Here is a 19142-nt window from a genome sequence, read left to right on the forward strand (position 1 = left end):
AGACACTAATCTGAACGAGTCCAATGATTGAATTCTGCAGATTCTGTTGCAAACATTTTCCCAGCTGGAATCCGGTTCCATTCACCTAAATAAAGAGGTTTCACATAAATCAGACATTTGCAGAACTTTCTGCAAGAAAATATGTATCATGTGAACATACAATAAAACACAAAATAATTTCCTTCGCAACTCCTACTTGAACTCCTTCACCTCCCACTTGACTTAAAGTCCAGAATGAGTGTGAAATTCATTAAATTAAACAGAATCTCTCCTATACATCTACATATCAATCTGTGCAGCTTATCCTAGGTCATTTATGGATAGATCAGACCGCTTGTTTAATGTGACAGGTTCCCATTCAGAATAAAACTAGTCACAGAGAAAACCCAAAACATTACTTATAGCGGCTTGCAAAAGTATTCACCTTTATTGGCTTTTTACCCATTTTGTGTTTAACACTGAACAAAGAACACCATGAAGACCAAGGAGATCCCCAAACAAGTGTGCAGCAAAGTTTTTGAAAAAAGTACAAAGTCAGGGTTGGGTTATAAAAAAAAAAAAAAAAAAAATACATACAGTACAGACCAAAAGTTTGGACACACCTCATTTAACCCCTTCATGACCGTGGGATTTTTCGTTTTTCTGTGTTCGTTTTTCACTCCCCTCCTTCCCAGAGCCATACCTTTTTTATTTTTCCGTCAATTTGGCCATGTGAGGGCTTATTTTTTGCGGGACGAGTTGTACTTTTGAACGACATCATTGGTTTTACCATGCCGTGTACTAGAAAACGGGAAAAAAATTCCAAGTGCGGTGAAATTGCAAAAAAAGTGCAATCCCACACTTGTTTTTTGTTTGGCTTTATTGCTAGGTTCACTAAATGCTAAAACTGACCTGCCCTTATGATTCTCCAGGTCAGTACGAGTTCATAGACACCTAACATGACTAGGTTATTTTTTATCTAAGTGGTGAAAAATATTCCAAACTTTGCTAAAAAAAAAATAAAAAAAAAATTGCGCCATTTTCCGATACTCATAGCGTCTCCATTTTTCATGATCTGGGGTCGGTTGAGTGCTTATTTTTTGCGTGCCGAGCTGGCGTTTTTAATGATTCCAATTCGGTGCAGATACGTGCTTTTGATCGCCCGTTATTGCATTTTAATGCAATGTCGCGGCGACCAAAAAAACTAATACTGGCGTTTTGTTTTTTTTTTCTCGTTACGCCGTTTAGCGATCAGGTTAATGCTTTTTTTTTTTTTTGATAGAGCGGGCGATTCTGAACATGGCGATACCAAATATGTGTAGATTTGATTTTTTTATTGATTTTTTTTTTGATTGGGGTGAAAGGGGGGTGATTTAAACTTTTATATTTTTTTTTATTTTTTTCAAATTTTTTTTAACTTTTGCCATGCTTCAATAGCCTCTATGGGAGGCTAGAAGCAGGCACAGCTCGATCGCCTCTGCTACATAGCAGCGATCTGCTGTTCGCTGCTATGTAGTAGAAAATCAGGTGTGCTGTGAGCGCCGACCACAGGGTGGCGCTCACAGCTACCGGCAATCAGTAACCATAGAGGTCTCAAGGACCTCTATGGTTACAATGGAGACGCATCGCCGACCCCCAATCATGTGACGGGGGTCGGCGATGCCGTTATTTCCGGCCGGATGCGGTAGTTAAATGCCGCTGTCTGCGTTTGACAGCGGCATTGAACTAGTTAAGGCTAGGTTCAGATTGCGTTAGAGCAATCCGTTTAGCGCTAAGCGCTAGCGGGTTGCGCTAACGCAATGTGATTTTCGGGGTCGCGTTTAACGTCCCCGCTCTCGCAGATCCCTGATCTGCGAGAGCGGGGAACGGACCTCGGGCGCGCCGCGGACGCTGCAAGCAGCGTCCGCGGCGCGCTACAAAACACCGGCACATCGCTAGCGCGTGCCGAAAATGGCACGCGCTAGCGATGCGCGTTCCCATTGCCTTGAATGGGCGCGCTAACGGACGCGTTGCACGGCGTTAATTTCGCCGTGCAACGCTGTCCGTTAAACGCGATCCCATAACGCAATGGGAACCCAGCCTAATAGCGGCGGGTGAATCGCGATTTCACCCGCCGCTATTGCGGGCACATGTCAGTTGTTCAAAACAGCTGACATGTCCCGGCTTTGATGCGGGCTCACCGCGGAGCCCTGCATCAAAGCAGGGGAGCTGACATCGGACGTACTATCCTGTCCGAGGTTAGAAAGGGGTTAAAGATTTTTCTGTATTTTCATGACTATGAAAATTGTAAATTCACACTGAAGGCATCAAAAACTATGAATTAACACATGTGGAATTATATACTTAACAAAAAACTGTTAAACAACTGAAATTATGTCTTATATTCTAGGTTCTTCAAAGTAGCCACCTTTTGCTTTGATGACTGCTTTGCACACTCTTGGCATTCTCGTGATGAGCTTCAAGAGGTAGTCACTGGGAATGGTTTTCACTTCACAGGTGTGCCCTGTCAGGTTTAATAAGTGGGATTTCTTGCCTTATAAATGGGGTTGGGACCATCAGTTGTGTTGTGCAGAAGTCTGGTGGATACACAGCTGATAGTCCTACTAAATAGACTGTTAGCTGCTTTTTTCTTACCATAATAGAAATTCTAAGTAAAGAAAAACTAGCCATTCTGTAATGTTAGTGTTATATGAATTGTTCCTCAAATATACAAGTGGATTTCTTTAACTTCTTGACGTCACAGCCAGTTTTACACTTTATTACGGTCAGAACTTTATTTCTTTGGTGGCGGTAGTATGAAGGCTTTTTTTTTTGGGGGGGGGGGGGGGAGGGGGTGGAGAGTGGGAAGTATTCTACAGTATTTGTCAGCTTTATCATTTTGGTGTATATATAATTTGTTAAACTTATTATTAACTCTTTATTGGAAGGAATATATAGAATTCTGACAGTGTTTTACGTGGTGTAAACTTTACGCTATTGCACAAGATGAAAAAATAAAGCATTACCTTTAATCTTTAGGTCAGTACAAATATGGCAATAGAATAAATAAATTTTGTAAAGTTTTAAAATAAAGTACATATTAAAAAAAACAAAAACCACTTGTTTTGGAGTTTTCATATTCTTAATTCTAGGAGTTTCACAATCAGCGGAGCTGCGTGAAAAATTAGTAGTTTTCACTTAACATTTTGTGGTACAAACAACTTATTGATCACTTCATATTAGACTCTTTGGGAGAAAAAAAGTGATCATTAATTCTATAAAAATATATATATATATATATATATATATATATATATATATATATATATATATATATATATTCTTTAAAACACCATTCTCAGACAGGTATAATTGATAGTTAAATTAAATTACTTGCAAGTCAATGCAATCATTACAAAACCAAAATTTGAAAAAAAAAAAAAAAAATTATGTTATATTTGCATAAAAAATGACTTGGGGGGGGGGGGGTGTTAATGGTGTATTGGGGGGTGTAGTTATGTGATAAAAAAAATAAAAAAATTAACAGAAGAAGCTGAAGTTTTTATTGTGCCAACCTTTGGGTACATATTACTTTTCAATCACTTGTTAATTCTTTAATACTAGGCATTTTAAGCAGTTAACCGTGTAGTTTACTTTATTCTGGGCGATAAAAGCATGTTGGTACTCAATTTATTGTTCAAACCTTTTAATATGAGAAGAACAAATTGAAAGATTCAGTATAAAGACAACATTCTCATAAAACATGCTGCCAATATTTTCTTTATAAAACAATATAGCATTATTATTAATGTTTCAGAATAACAGTTTCAGGTTTTCCTGACAGAAGATTCTATGACTCCTATAAGTCCAATATGTTATTTTCACAGAAAGGACTATTAACCCCTTCATGACCCAGCCTATTTTGACCTTAATGACCTGGCCGTTTTTTGCAATTCTGACCAGTGTCTCTTTATGAGGTAATAACTCGGGAACGCTTCAACGGATCCCAACGGTTCTGAGACTGTTTTTTCGTGACATATTGGGCTTCATGTTAGTGGTAAATTTATGTCAATATTTCTTGCGTTTATTTGTGAAAAAAAATTCAAATTTGGCTAAAATTTTGAAAATTTTGCAATTTTCAAATTTGAATTTTTATTCTGTTAAACCAGAAGAGTTATGTGACACAAAATAGTTAATAAATAACATTTCCCACATGTCTACTTTCCATCAGCACAATTTTGGAACCAACAATTTTTTTTTTGCTAGGAAGTTATAAGGGTTAAAATTTGACCAGCGATTTCTCATTTTTACAACGAAATTTACAAAACCATTTTTTTTTAGGCACCACCTCACATTTGAAGTCAGTTTACGGGGTCTATATGGCTGAAAATACACAAAAGTGACACCATTCTAAAAACTGCACCCCTCAAGGTGCTCAAAACCACATTCAAGAAGTTTATTAACCCTTCAGGTGCTTCACAGCAGCAGAAGCAACATGGAAGGAAAAAATGAACATTTAACTTTTTAGTCACAAAAATGATCTTTTAGCAACCATTTTTTTTATTTTCCCAAGGGTAAAGAGAGAAACTGGACCCCAAAAGTTATTGTACAATTTGTCCTGAGTATGCCGATACCCCATATGTGGGGGGGAACTACTGTTTGGGCGCACAACAGGGCTCGGAAGGGAAGGAGCGCCATTTGACTTTTGAATGAAAAATTAGCTCCAATCGTTAAGAGGACACCATGTCGCGTTTGGAGAGCCCCTGTATGCCTAAACATTGGAGCTCCCACCCATGTGACCCCATTTTGGAAATTAGACCCCCAAGGAACTTATCTAGATGCATAGTGAGCACTTTGAACCCCCAGGTGCTTCACAAATTGATCTGTAAAAATGAAAAAGTACTTTTTTTTTTTTTTTTTTTTTTTTTCTTCTCACAAAAAAATTTCTTTTAGCCTCAATTTGTTCATTTCCACATGGGCAACAGGATAAAACGGATCCTAAAATTTATTGCGCAATTTCTCCTGAGTACAGTGATACCTCACATGTGGGGGTAAACCACTGTTTGGGCACACGGCCGGGCGGCTTGGAAGGGAAGGAGCGCCATTTGACTTTTTGAATGAAAAATTAGCTCCAATCGTTAGCTGACACCATGTCGCGTTTGGAGAGCCCCTGTGTGCCTAAACATTGGAGCTCCCCCACATGTGACCCCATTTTGGAAACTAGACCTCCCATGGAACTAAACTAGATGTGCGGTGACCACTTTAAACCCCCACGTGCGTCACAGAAGTTTATAACGCAGAGCCGTGAAAATAAAAAATCATTTTTCTTTCCTCAAAAATTACTTTTTAGCCCGCAATTTTTTATTTTCACAAGAGCAACAGGAGAAATTGGACCCCAAAAGTTGTTGTCCAGTTTGTCCTGAGTACGCTGATAACCCATTTGTGGGTGGAACCACTGTTTGGGCACACGTTGGGGCTCAGAAGGGAAGTAGTGACGTTTTGGAATGCAGACTTTGATGGAATGGTCTGAGGGCATCATGTTACGTTTGCAGAGCCACTGATGTGCCTAAGCAGTAGAAACCCCCCACAAGTGACCCCATTTTGAAAACTAGACCCCCCAAGGAACTTATCTAGATATGTGGTGAGCACTTTGAACCCCCAAGTGCTTCACAGAAAATTACAACGCAGAGCCGTGAAAATAAAATAATTTTTCTTTTCTCAAAAATGATGTTTTAGCAAGCAGTTTTTTATTTTCACAAGGGTAGCAGGAGAAATTGGACCTCAATAGTTGTTGCCCAGTTTGTCTCGAGTATGCTGGTACCCCATATGTGGGGGTAAAGCACTGTTTTGGCGCATGTCGGGGCTCGGAAGGGAGGGAGCACCATTTAATTTTTTGAACGCAAGATTGGCTGGAATCAATGGTGGCGCCATGTTGCGTTAGGAGACCCCTGCTGTGCCTAAACAGTGGAAACCCCTCAATTCTAACTCCAACACTAACCCCAACACACCCCTAACCCTAATCTCAACCCTAACCCCAACACACCCCTAACCCTAATCCCAACCCTAAACATAATCCTAACCCTAATCCAAACCCTAACCCCAACACACCCCTAACCACAAGCCTAATCTTAACCCTATTTCCAACCCTAGCCCTAGGGCTATGTGCCCACGTTGCGGATTCATGTGAGATTTTTCTGCACCATTTTTGAAAAATCCGCGGGTAAAAGGCACTGCGTTTTACCTGCGGATTTACCGTGGATTTCCAGTGTTTTTTGTGCGGATTTCACCTGTGGATTCCTGTTGAGGAACAGGTGTAAAACGCTGCGGAATCCGCACAAAGAATTGACATGCTGTGGAAAATACAACACAGCGTTCCCGCGCTGTATTTTCCGCACCATGGGCACAGCGGATTTGGTTTTCCATAGGTTTACGTGGAACTGTAAAGCTGATGGAAAACTGCTATGAATCCGCAGCGGCCAATCCGCTGTGGATCCGCAGCCAAATCCGCATCTTGTGCACATACCCTTAGAATTGGGCTATGTGCACACGATGTGGAAAACGCTGTGGATCCACAGCGTTTCCGCCGCTGCGGTTCCACAGCAGTTTCCCATGAGTTTACAAAAAACGCTGCGCACATGATGCGGAAAAAACTGTGCGGAAACGCAGCGGTTTACATTCCGTACATTTCACTTCTTTCTGCGGATTCCACAGCGGTTTTACAACTGCTCCAATAGAAAACCGCTGTGAAATCCGCAGAAAAACCGCGATAAATCCGCAGCGGTTTTGCACTGCGGATTTATAAAAACCACTGCGGAAAAATCCGCAGAGGACCAGAATACGTGTGCACATTCCCTAACCCTAACCCTAGTTCTAACTTTAGTGGAAAAAAAAAAATTTCTTTATTTTATTATTGTCCCTACCTATGGGGGTGATAAAGGGGGGGGGTCATTGGCTGGGGGCAGATGTTTTTAGCCAGGGGGGGCCAATAACCATGGACCCTCTCCAGGCTATTAATATCTGCCCTCAGTCACTGGCTTTACTACTCTGGCGGAGAAAATTGTGCGGGAGCCCACGCCAATTTTTTCCGCCATTTAACCCCTCATTTTACTAGCTAGAACGGCCAAATTTTGCATATACACACTACTAATATGTCTCCCTGACATATATATATATATATATATATATATATATATATATATATCTACTCTAATCTAAACTGTCAGTGTGATTTTACTGTACTCTGCGCTGAATTGCCGGCTTTTCTAAGGAGACCCGTGCGTAAAAATCGGACAGCAATACGGATGTCATACGGATGTTGCGATAAAAAAAAAAAAAAAAAAAAAAAAAAATCGCATGACACTCGCAGACGTTACATCAGTTTTTTCGGTCCGTAAATCGGACCGTTTTTTTCTCACACAAGTGGAGATGAGCCCAAATCAAATACTCACCCGGCTCCCTCGCAGCGTTTTGTCCTCACCGCACCTTCTCCTGTATGAGCGGTCACGTGGGGCCGCCGATTACAGTCATGAATATGCGACTCCACCTCCCATAGGGGTGGAGCCGCATATTCATTACTGTAATAAGCGGCACCACGTGACCGCTCATACAGGAGAAGGTGCGGCAAGGACAGGACGCTGCGAGGGAGCTGACAGGGGTCGGCGATGCCGTCATTTCCGGCCGGATGCGGTAGTTAAATGCCGCTGTCTGCGTTTGACAGCGGCATTTAACTAGTTAATAGGCGCGGGCAGATCACGATTCTACCCACGCCTACTACGGGCACATGTCAGCTGTTCAAAACAGCTGACATGTCCCGGCTTTGATGCGGGCTCACCGCCGGACCCCGCATCAAAGAGGGGCTTCTGACCTCGGACGTACTATCCCGTCCGAGGTCAGAAAGGGGTTAAACACGAGGACAAAAAAGAAAAAAAGGATTTTTCATATCTTCTTTCCAGCGAACGCTGCTGGAGAAAAGATATGAATAGCCGCTTCAGCACCAGATGCAGGGGACAGCGCTCATCTCTAGCACTGTCTCCTGCACGCTCCGTGTGATACCCAGTCAGCACATGGGCGGCACACGTGTGCCACACTGATGTACCACGGGAGCACACGGACACGGATAATTCCGGTACCGGAATTATCTGGACGTGTGAGACTGGCCTTATACAGTATGTATGAAGGCAGGAGGTAACGTCTAGGATTGCAGGTATGCATTACCGAGATGGTTTATGTTGACTGGATTTTGGGTCTTAGATGCAAGAGTGGGATTTACTGGTCTAACAAAATGCACCTGGTCTAGCTCAGGCAGTAGTGGTGGGTTGAGGCTAGAGAAAGACCGAGCTGGTGGATAGTCTGTACCGAAGCCTGAGAGCTTTCTGTAATAGCAAGTTGGTGAGACCATCTGATTTACTTGGCCTTTCCCAGAGAAAGAACTGTTTAGTTATTCATTTGTGCTGAAGAAACGCCATTTTCATTTTGGACCTATAAAGTTTATGAAGGAAAATAAACTTTATTCTGTTTTGATATAAAAAAAAACTTGTGCCTGTGTGTATCCACGCAGATACCAGAGAGCTGAAATCCCTACAAATGTTTTGCGCAGTGAAGGTACTTTGATACCCAGATGACTGATGGTAGTTTCTTGCCCTTGTAAGGAAAATTTATTTTTATGGTTATAAATTCTGAAGAAACATTGAGTAAGGCTTCTTTTACACTTGCCGTGATTTTTGCAGGCCGTGTTTTCACGGTCTGTTACAAAAACAGGCCGCAAAAATCTTGCGGATCGCCATTTTTCTGGTTTTGAATACTAGGGAAAAAGTATTGAAAAAAAATGGCGTTCTACAAATATGGTCGTCACGGTGCAACGCAAGAACAAGCGTCCCCAGTTGATTTTCAATGGGGGCCGTGTCCGTAAGCCGTGAAAAATATCTGGCTTGATATTTTTTCACGGCCATAAATACAGCCTTCACGGTCATACGGCGTACGGCGCTCCGACTAATTTTTGCAGCCTCATAGAAATGTATTGGGGCTGCAAAAACGGGCCGCAAAAACACGGCAAGTGTAAAAAAAGTTGAAGAGGGCCTAAGATATTGTTTTTTTATGATTTAGGGTGTTTGTTTTCCAGACTTCTACTGCCTTAAATTTGTGATCCAAGTTTCCGTACTTCCTGTCAGACATTATCTTCCACTCTTTCCCTATAACCAATCTCTCAGATCTCTGCACTGCCGTACCTTGCTCTTAGAGATGCCTATTTGAATCTGTGTCTGCAGAGTTTCTATTGTGCTTACGGCCGAGTACGGTCAGTAGTGATTAGTGAGGGTGTATATATATATATATATCCCCATACATGTATTATATATGAAATATTCCCATGTGGCAGTTTAAGTGCAGAAATCACTGCAACTGTCCCCTTCATCGCAATGTGGCCTAAACAAAAAAAAAAAATAAATGAAATAGCTACAGAAACAAACTCACATGCAAGAAACCCATTTTCCAACAAATGTCTGCAACAGCTCAGGTACATGCGAATATACAAGCAACATGCGAATGGCTAACTATGTTATATACGTTTACAGCCTGTGACTCTTGTGATGCCACAAGTCCTATCGTGACAATAAAAAGATTTAGGCTTCCACCGTCTACTACCACTTAGGCTTCATCCAAACGAATTATGGCTAAAGTGAACGGAACACCAATCTCCAGGGAGCCCTATGGTCTCGGTTTGTTACACTTGAACAGTGAGTCCATGATTTGAGAAATTAAATGATAGATGCTGAACGGTGAGTGCAGAACAGCTGTCTGAATACGGCCCTAATTGTGTAAATCATTAGCCAAGACAGGTAAGTGGGGAACCCTTGTATTGCAAATAGGTCATACTTACAACCTACCTGCTCAAATATGGACACCTGAGTAGCGGACACCCCCACCATAGGCTTCATTCAGACTAGTCTTTAGATTCCAACAGTAGAAGATATCAGCTCATTGTATTAAAATTCCTCAAATTCCATGAAATTCCCTTTACATCATAATTAGTGATGAGCGAATGTGGTTGGATAACAGGTTGCTATAGGGGCATGCTCGGTGTTCTCCGAGTATCTTGGGCATGCTAAACACTGAACACAGACTTCTCCCAGAACTCCATTGCAATATTTGGAGTACTGGGGGTCCGAAGAGAGCGATATTTTCTATCTCACTAGTTCGAGATCCAACACTTTCAATAGGGTTCATGTTCGGGTACAGTTCCGAATAAAGTTCATGTTGGGTACTAGAACCTGAATTTCCATGGGTCTGCTCATCCCTAGACAGGTTCTCTTTTAGCAATATAACAATTTACAGATGTGGGAAACATTTTCCCAAGTCATACACTTAGGGCAGATTTCTGATAAAATTACATTACCACGCTCCTGTAAGCAGTCACTCATGAGACAAAAAAAGCGTTCTCAAATGTTATAAGCTCGATGCATGTGTGCATCATTATTTTACATATCTATGTTGTGGCAGTTGTTGGAAGGGTCCTCCAATATTTTCCCGCGACTAATGCCTAGATCCTCTGAGTGGCAATTGACTGCCCCCGCCGCACTGGCTTCGGCACATCACATACTGTACATACGATTTGCCTGAAAAACTAAAACAGGCAGTTAGTTGCTGACTACTTCCTGTTGTGCCCAAAGTCAAACTCTGGCGGCAGAGAGCGGCAAGTGACTGCTCCTGCCAGCAATTCAGTGGCATCCGGTTACGTCACATCAGCAGAGCAGTGGCCTCTCTTCTGCTCTGTTCTGTTGACAGGGCGTAACTGCTGATGTCATGCTGATTGACGGTCGGCTTCCTGCTACCTAACTGTGGGGAGCTGACTGCCAAGCAGCATCACGTTGGCAATCACGCCCCGTCAATAGAGCAGCATGAAAGATGAAGAGTCAGGTAGTTAGCAAATACCGGTCTGTTTTGGGTTTTTGTTTTTTTATACTATGGGCTTAAAAACTGAGTCCTGGATAAACCCTTTAAGTGACAGACCCTTGCTATAAATACAGCTGAGATTTATGAACTAGAAGGAAGACTTGGGTGACCAGGCAGGATGCCAAACTCTGCGAGCAGTGAAACCCAAGATTTCAGCGTGCATTCACCGAGGTTCTGTAGTCAGGAGACTGCGGAGGTGAACAGTTTCTAGTTACAAGCTTGGAGTATGATCCTTTCTGGTCACAACTGCTGCACCAGCCAATTCTCCGATCAGGGTAGCCAACCATTACTGCTATGTGATGTTTAGACTTCCCTCTTATTAGTTGTTTATCGCATACTGAAAAGTAAGATCTAAGAATGTAGATTTTGCATCGCTTAACTCTTGCAATCCATGTGAGTTCCAAATGCAGATATACCAAGTAAGCCAATAAGGAACTATGAACCGGCAGATGCCAAAAGAAAACCCATCATACTCCTATTTTCTCTGCAAATTCTTAAAATCACATTTATCGTAAACGCCATTAATCCCGAGACAGACGGTCGTGAATCACTGCTTAGTCAGCATCTAGTAGCTCCGGTGCCAAAATAGCAGCAGACTGCCGGCCTTTTCATGGTCCAAACCCGGCCATATAAATCATTGAAGAACAACTCAAAAGAGCAAAAAATCAGAGTCTTCGCTAAAATGTGAAGCACAAAAGGTGGCACATTCAGAACAATCCCTCCAAGCTCTGGAGATAATAGGGTTAAATAGAACCTGGAACCATGAAAATGCCGTAAAATCCACCATGTTATAGAGTAGGGGGCGCTGAGCAGTTTTACGAGAAAAGGTTCAGTATAAATCGGTGATTCCATCATTTAATCCCCTGCTCTTTCTGGGATTTTCAGTCCAGTGGGCGGTCCCATCAGTGACTGACAGCTAATCTGTGTGTACACATACAAAAGAAAGCTTTCAGTCACTGATAAGACCGCCCACTGGCCCCAAAAAAAATCACAAATGATTAAAGCACAGGATATACGGAGTAATTTCTCGCAAAACAATTTATCAATCTGCTCAGCTCTCTGCTCTATAACACGGGGCCTGCATTTTAATGACAGGTTCCCTTTAAAAAATACTAAAGCCCTGCAGGCAGGTACAAGGTCTGCCCAGCTCGTTAACTTCATAAGAGTGTGTTATATAGATTACACTGTATGTAAATACATTGTTCACATGTAAATTAGCCACATATTACAACTTTCTAATAAAGATCGACCTTAACAACACTGCAGGCTCCTGAGCTCAGGTTTGTCAGCACCCCCTGCTTCTTCAGAAGCTGCTCTTTATCTTGCGATAGGCTTTTTGAATAGCAGACACTTTACCATAACCTCATGCTGCAAAATGAACCGTTGAATAATATTGTAAAGCATTACATTTTAAGAGTTCCGTTAAACTATTCGGCATATGCCCCATGATCGGCGCCAAAAGAAACCAGAACATTTAATGCAGATTATAAAATAGGATCGGTAAAGACTAGTAAATTCTGCAGGGCTCAACTGATTCTAACCACTGAATACAGGAGATCAAGAGAGAACAGGAATATTAGGGACATTTTACATTTTACTAAGACACACCCCACCAAAAAAAAGTGAAAGACCAGTTAGGCCGGGTTCACATTAGCGTTTGAGTCTGCAGCATAGTGCTGCAGACTTCTTCCCTTAAGCTCCGCCTACTTCCGCATGCGTCCTGCGTACCTATCTTTAACATTGTGTACGCAGGGACATGCGTTGTATGCAAGTTTTGAAGTGTCCGCTGAAAGCAAAAAAAAATGCAACATTTACAGCACATCCTGTACTGTTCCCAATGTAATATATGTTTTAGCACCAATACAGTATAGACAGGCTTCCATTTGCCTCCTTTCAGTTGCAATCCATTTTTAGGTGGATTAAAAAAAAAATGTATTCTGCACAACTGTTTGTCTGACCAATCAAAATGGATAGCAACTGAACTAAAGCAATAAGCAATGGGTATATATACCACCATGAATCAGTGGAGTAATAGCAGAAGTGGTAATAAAACTTACGGTAACTTTTAATGTTAAGTATACCTTAAAATTTAAAAATTGCCCAAATTCATTAAAGTGCAAACTAGTGCAGTGCCACACACTAAAAACAAAGAATAGAGTGTTAGGATCAATATGATTCTGCCAAATTACCATAATCAAAATGATCATATTCGACGTGTGTCAATCAGTACATGGGTCAGTTCCCATTGGGTGCACACATTAGACAACCATCACCTTATAAATAATAGTTTGGAACAGCACCTTTGTTCACTACAGAACCTTGACCATCACCACATCAACTGGACAGTCCCCATCTTCTGGCTGATTGGGTGAGACTGGCCCAAACTATTATTTATAAAGTGATGGTTGTCCAATTTGTGTACCCGATGGGAACTGACCCTTGGGCCATGTACTGATTGACACATGTCAACTATGATCATGTTGATTAGCAACTTAACTCTCCTGACCTTAACCCTATGAAGAATCTATGGGATATTGTCAAGAAGAAAATGAGTGACACCAAACCCAACAATGCAGACGAGCTGAAGGCTGCTATCAAAGCAACCTGGGCTTCCATAACCGCTCAGCAGTGCCACAGACTGATCGCCTCCATGCAACGCCACATTGATGCAGAAGGAGCCGTGGACCAAGTATTGAGTGCATTTACTGAACATACATTTCAGTAGGAAAACATTTCCGATTTTAAAATCATTTTTGACGCTGGTGTTATAAAGTATTCTAATTTACTGAGATACTGACTTTTGGGCTTTCATTTGCTGTAAGGCATAATCATCAACATTAGCAGAAATAAACACTTGAAATAGATCACTCTAATGACTGTCTAATATATACGAGTTTCACTTTTTGTATTGAAGAACTGAAATACATTTTTGATGACATTCTAATTTTGTGAGAAGCACCTGTATATACCAGCCAGATAAACCAGCCATGATGCCCAAACCACAAATCAGAGCCCGATTGCAGAACACGTTTCAGAGAAAATATTGATAGACGATTCTGCGGGGGAGCACAGGGAGAGGAGACTAGTCCGGCGCTGCCCCCACTGCCCCTCCAGGTGGCTGACAGGTGTTTCCTATGCAAGAGACCTGTCAATCACATATCGCGGCACCGGGAAAAGCTGGCCAGCGGCGGACCCAGGCTAATCTCATCTCTCCCTACAGTTCCCAGCCAGCTTCAGTGAAAAATAGAACTGGCAGCAATTATGAAGCTCGGACTCATGCGGCCTGTGGTTTGAGCAGCATGGATCGCGCTCCCTTTGAGAATAACACATGTAGACGGGTTCCAGAAGCAGCGATCTTTCTACACATAGGAGGGTGTGCGCACTGCAGATGCCCTGATGGCATGAGGTCAGTGGCAGTCATGAAAAGGTTCACCTGACAGTAGTTCAAGACTGGTAACATTTTCTGACATGGTCCCTATGATCAGGTATGAACGAGCATTGTAGGCTCTTTAAGGCCGGGGGTCACACTACCGTACAGCATCAGATCTGCTAATGACCCTCGGCTCCTGCTCTGCTGCGAGTGTGATCCGAGTGTCTGTGCTCCGAACCTCTCGCATCAGAGAATCCCAGCACAGGTGTGGAGAAGACGGAGAAAGTAATTTCTCCATCTCCTCTGCTGCCGGCGGGAATCGCACTGCACTCAGTCAACATCTAAGTGCAGTGCGATTTTTTTTCCAGTCTGATCTCGATCCGATCAAAGCTTGGGAAAAAAAAAAATGCAGGTGAGCACACAATCATAGCATAATATTGGTCCGAATGCAATCTGATTCTTTTTATCCGATTGCATTCATCCGATGTATTCCCTAAGAGCTGGCGCGTGGCTTTATGCAGGGTTTTTCCTCTGGTAAGTAGCAGTAATAAGTCCCTAAGACCGAGTGGGTGATCTACACTGGAATATCTGGTGTCTGACTTCTACCTGGGCAGAGAAATGCGGGAAAGAAGAAAAACAGGCGGGATGATTATACGTAGCAAGAACGTATGCAGAGCTATACTGCCGCGGCCATGGACGCCCCCACCTGTGCTGCGCCAGGCAGTGTCTGACGAAGGGCCGGATAGGACGAAACGTTAAATGTTCTGTTGGATTGTCATCAGAAACTTTTCGTTCATTCACTGCAAAATAGGGCAGAGTTTCCCAGTGTATTTACGGACTGGACCCACTTTCTCCTGGATGGAGGGCCGCATATTCCTACAGCAATGAGGGAACCACATAAGATGCTCTGTACCAAGAGGAAAAGGAAGCAGAGAGCCTCTGGGCTGCCGGGACTCACCGAGGTGCAGGCTTGTGACAAGCTGGAGGACAGAGCACTGATTCCGGTCGGTTATTACTCCGCTCGGACTTTACATTTTGGAGCCGTTGTTGTACAGTTTGCAAATATAACGTGAGGCCCCTTTGATTTCCACATTTTTTGGTTCCTTTATATACAGCGGCTTTAGTGGAGCGGCCAGCCATCTTATGTGTATGGGCACCTAGTGCCAGGCAGCTGGATTTCAACAGGACGCCATCAGCAGAAATGCCCCTATTGCGACCCACGCTCCTACTGCTGAAGCCACCTCAGTCACCTGCATGGGAAGGATCTGTATCTCATAATTAAACACCACCTCACACAACCACAAAATGTCTACATACAAGTGAACACAGGCGTCCAAGAGGGAAGGGGCCAATATCCCCCCAAAGCTGCGGAACTGTTCTTACATAGGGGCCCCTGTTGTCAGTGTCAGCTCCTGAGTGACATCTCCTGAAACAGATGGATCCAAACGATCGGTCATGAGATGGAGCAAGTTACATCTATATTTAGAGGAATATTGTACATTATTGACCCACACCGCTCGTCCATATGATCCATGTGCCCCCTCCAGGCCTGATGTACCATGGACAGTGCCCGGTCCACGCACAGATGCCAGCCGACATATTGCATGGGGATCTGATGGATGTAGGGGACATCGGCCACATCCGAGGTGGCCCAACACCTGCCGTTCATTCATTGCATTGTGGCTAAATGGAAATGGCCCAGACAACCTTCTATGCCACAACCGGTCAGGCTGGCACACCGGCAGGTAGGGTCGCCACCTGGCATTTTTCTGTATGCCACCAGTAGAAATAGTCTCTCAGTGTACACCATACACCCGACATGACGAGGGCATGTGACCCCCATTTAGCATCACGTGACACCACAAAAGATACAGGTACCACATAGCACCCTGATGGCACCACAAGTACCATGTGACAGCCACAATGGACGTGCAGACAGCACCCTGGCACCGCGTATGGGGCTGTTTACACAGGATCCTGTGATGAGACATGTGGAGGATGGATGGTCCCTGCTGCAGCGCACATGTGATCACCATCCATGAGGAGATCCCGGGCACTGGAGGTCACAGCACCGGCACCGCAGCCCAAGGTGATCACACACTGCGGAGTGACCGGCGATCGCGTCCCAGCTCTGCACTGCGGACTACAATGCCCAGCATCCCTGCGGACACGGCTTACCGGTCGGATCAGGCGTCCTCGCCATCCTCCGTGCAGCGCATCGCATCCAGCTGCTGCAGCGGGCTCCAATCCCAGGCGCGCACACAGCATCCGAGCCCGTCTTACTTCACCCTGCAGAACCCAGAGCCAGCCCCCTTGTCTCCAAGACGTGTGACATCACCGGCCTGGACTCCTCCCCACCTCCCGGGCGCTACGACGCGGTGAAGGAGAAGAACCGGTGAATGACACCAGCGAGCTCCGGGGCATTGGCTCAGCCACCTGCCTATCACGGCGCGGTGGTCGTGAACACAAGCGCCCAGCAGGTGGCGCGGCTGAGCGAGCCAGAGAATAGGGGGCGGGGACACATGGGAGACAGGGAACGTGCGGCGACGTGTAGGCTGGGATAGAAGACGAGCTGTGATTGGCTGTCGGTTTAAACCCCGTAAATACTCTCAGCTGGTACTGAGCGCCGCATCCTCCCAGGGACCGGTGTGTGCCCGCCCGTGCCCGCCTCCCACACACGCACCGGCAGCAGTGCAGTCCGGCTCTAACCCATGTAGGAAATGTGCTGCATGAACGCGAGAGAACGGCTGTAGATGTGTTTTTAACCCCTTCTGTTCTGAGATTTTTTTCGTCCCTGTATTCCAAGAGCCTTTTTTTTTCAGTCAATGTAGCCAAATGCGGGCTGTTTTAGGTTCACATTGCGTCGGTGCAGTCTGTTCAACGCATGCGTTAAATGGACTGCGTTAACGCAAGTGCCGAAAAAGATTGCGTTTATGCGATCGCGCTAGCGCAGATGCTCTATCTGTGCTAGCGGTGACGGACTTGAAAACGCTGCAGACTGCGTCCGAGGGTCAGTCACAGAATGACGGCACATCGCTAACGCATGCCGATTATGACATGCGCTATCGATGCGCTACATAATGGCAGTTAATGGGTGCGCTATCGCATCCGTTACATAGCGTTAGTGCCGCTATGTAACGGATGCCGTCAGCGGACTGCCATTAACGCAATGTGAACCCAGCCTTATTCTTGGGTGGGGTTTTGCAGAGTGAGGTGTACTTTTGAATGACACCATTGGTTTCACCATATAGTGTGCTGAAAAAGAATATAAAGAAAAATCTAACTCCTGTGAAACAGTAAAATATATATATAGTTTGTGGCAAAGCCAGCTCACCACTTTGAAGAAACAGGAATACATCCAACCTGTGGTTACAGTTCGCATGGAAAACAGATTGGGATAAATCCACACATGTAAAGAAAAAACTTCTTGTTTCTCCAGCGATCAGTCCAATGGTAGAGTAAAATATACCTTTTATTTATCCATTAAAAAGTTCCAGATTTCTTTAGTAACAATATTGCATACATTCAATCCCTTATGGACGACATGTTTCGACACCACATGTGTCTTCCTCCAGGTCCAGGGATTGAATGTTTGCAATACTGTTATAGAAGAAACATTTAATGGATAAATAAAAGGTATATTTTACTCCACCATTGGACTGATCACTGGAGAAACAAAAGGTTATCTAATATATAAAGCTGGATGTGTGTATGTGTGTATGTCCGGGATTGGCATCTGCACCGTCGCAGCTACAGCCACAAAATTTTGCACAGTCACACGTCTGGACCCCGAGAGCGTCATAGGTTAGGTTGTGAGGTGAAAGTTTAACCCCGCGCGTTCCAATTCACCAAACAATTTTGCTCCTATCTACATAATGGGGGAAAAAGTGAAAGGAAAAGTGTTGGAGGCGAATTGACAGCTGCCAGATGTGAACAAGGGGGACTTAAAGAATGAGAGCGATGGCGCCAAAGAATATATACCGTACAGTTGCTAAGGTGGGGCCCTGACATGGGATACTCACCACACACGGGGATATGAACACACACAAAATGCGCCACACACTACCACGTGCTTGAACACATATACCACCCTCAGCACACATTTCACCACACATACACCAACCTCGCCACATAAAAGTCGAAACACAAAAGTCGCCGCTCAAAACACGCCACGCGCAAAACTCGCCACATGCAAAAACTAGGCTCACGCAAAACTCGACACAAGTGCAAAACTCACCTCATGGAAAGCTCGCCACATGCAAAACTTGCACACGCGGAAAAATTGCCACATGCACAAAAGTTGCAACACATGCAAAAGTTGCCTCACACAAAACTTGCACATACTCAAAACGCACTACACATAAAACTCGCCACGCGCAAAACTCGCCATGCGCAAAGGGGCTGCACACAACTTACTACACTAACCTGTCACATGCAACTCAACACACAAAAAGTTGCTACACGCATGTCGCCACACAAAACTCATCTCACAAAAGTCGCTACATGCATATCGCCACACGCAACTCAACACACACACAACTTGACACATGAAACTCGCCCTAAAACACACACAAGTCTGGTATTATCCTGCAAAAATAAAAATCTGATTAATAAGCAGACAAACTACAAGAGTAACACATGTACCATATAGGAAATACGGCAGCCTACAGTCACATGACCTGTCTATTATGTGTATGTGTGAGCTAATATATACTGCCGGGGGGGGGGGGGGGCTTCCTGTTGGCTGGGGATTTATCAGGCTGCCAATTTAGCTTACAAATACTGAGGTAAAAATACTGAGCAAATAACATGTGAACAAGGTCTAATACAGGAGGAGATGACACACAGATATATACTATATACAGGA

The 19142-nt window shown here is 43.9% G+C and overlaps 1 protein-coding gene across 1 annotated transcript in view; it reads right to left on the reverse strand.

Moving 5' to 3' along the window:
* Positions 1–16605, reverse strand: part of OTUD7A (OTU deubiquitinase 7A) — a 353497-nt gene extending 336892 nt beyond the window's left edge. The window contains exon 1 of the mRNA XM_069765825.1: positions 16454–16605. The gene's annotated coding sequence lies outside the window, so the exon portion shown is untranslated. The remainder of the gene's footprint in view (positions 1–16453) is intronic.
* Between the last annotated feature and the right edge of the window lie 2537 nt (positions 16606–19142).

The sequence above is a fragment of the Ranitomeya imitator genome, chromosome 4, assembly GCF_032444005.1.
Source record: "Ranitomeya imitator isolate aRanImi1 chromosome 4, aRanImi1.pri, whole genome shotgun sequence".
Taxonomy (NCBI): domain Eukaryota; kingdom Metazoa; phylum Chordata; class Amphibia; order Anura; family Dendrobatidae; genus Ranitomeya; species Ranitomeya imitator.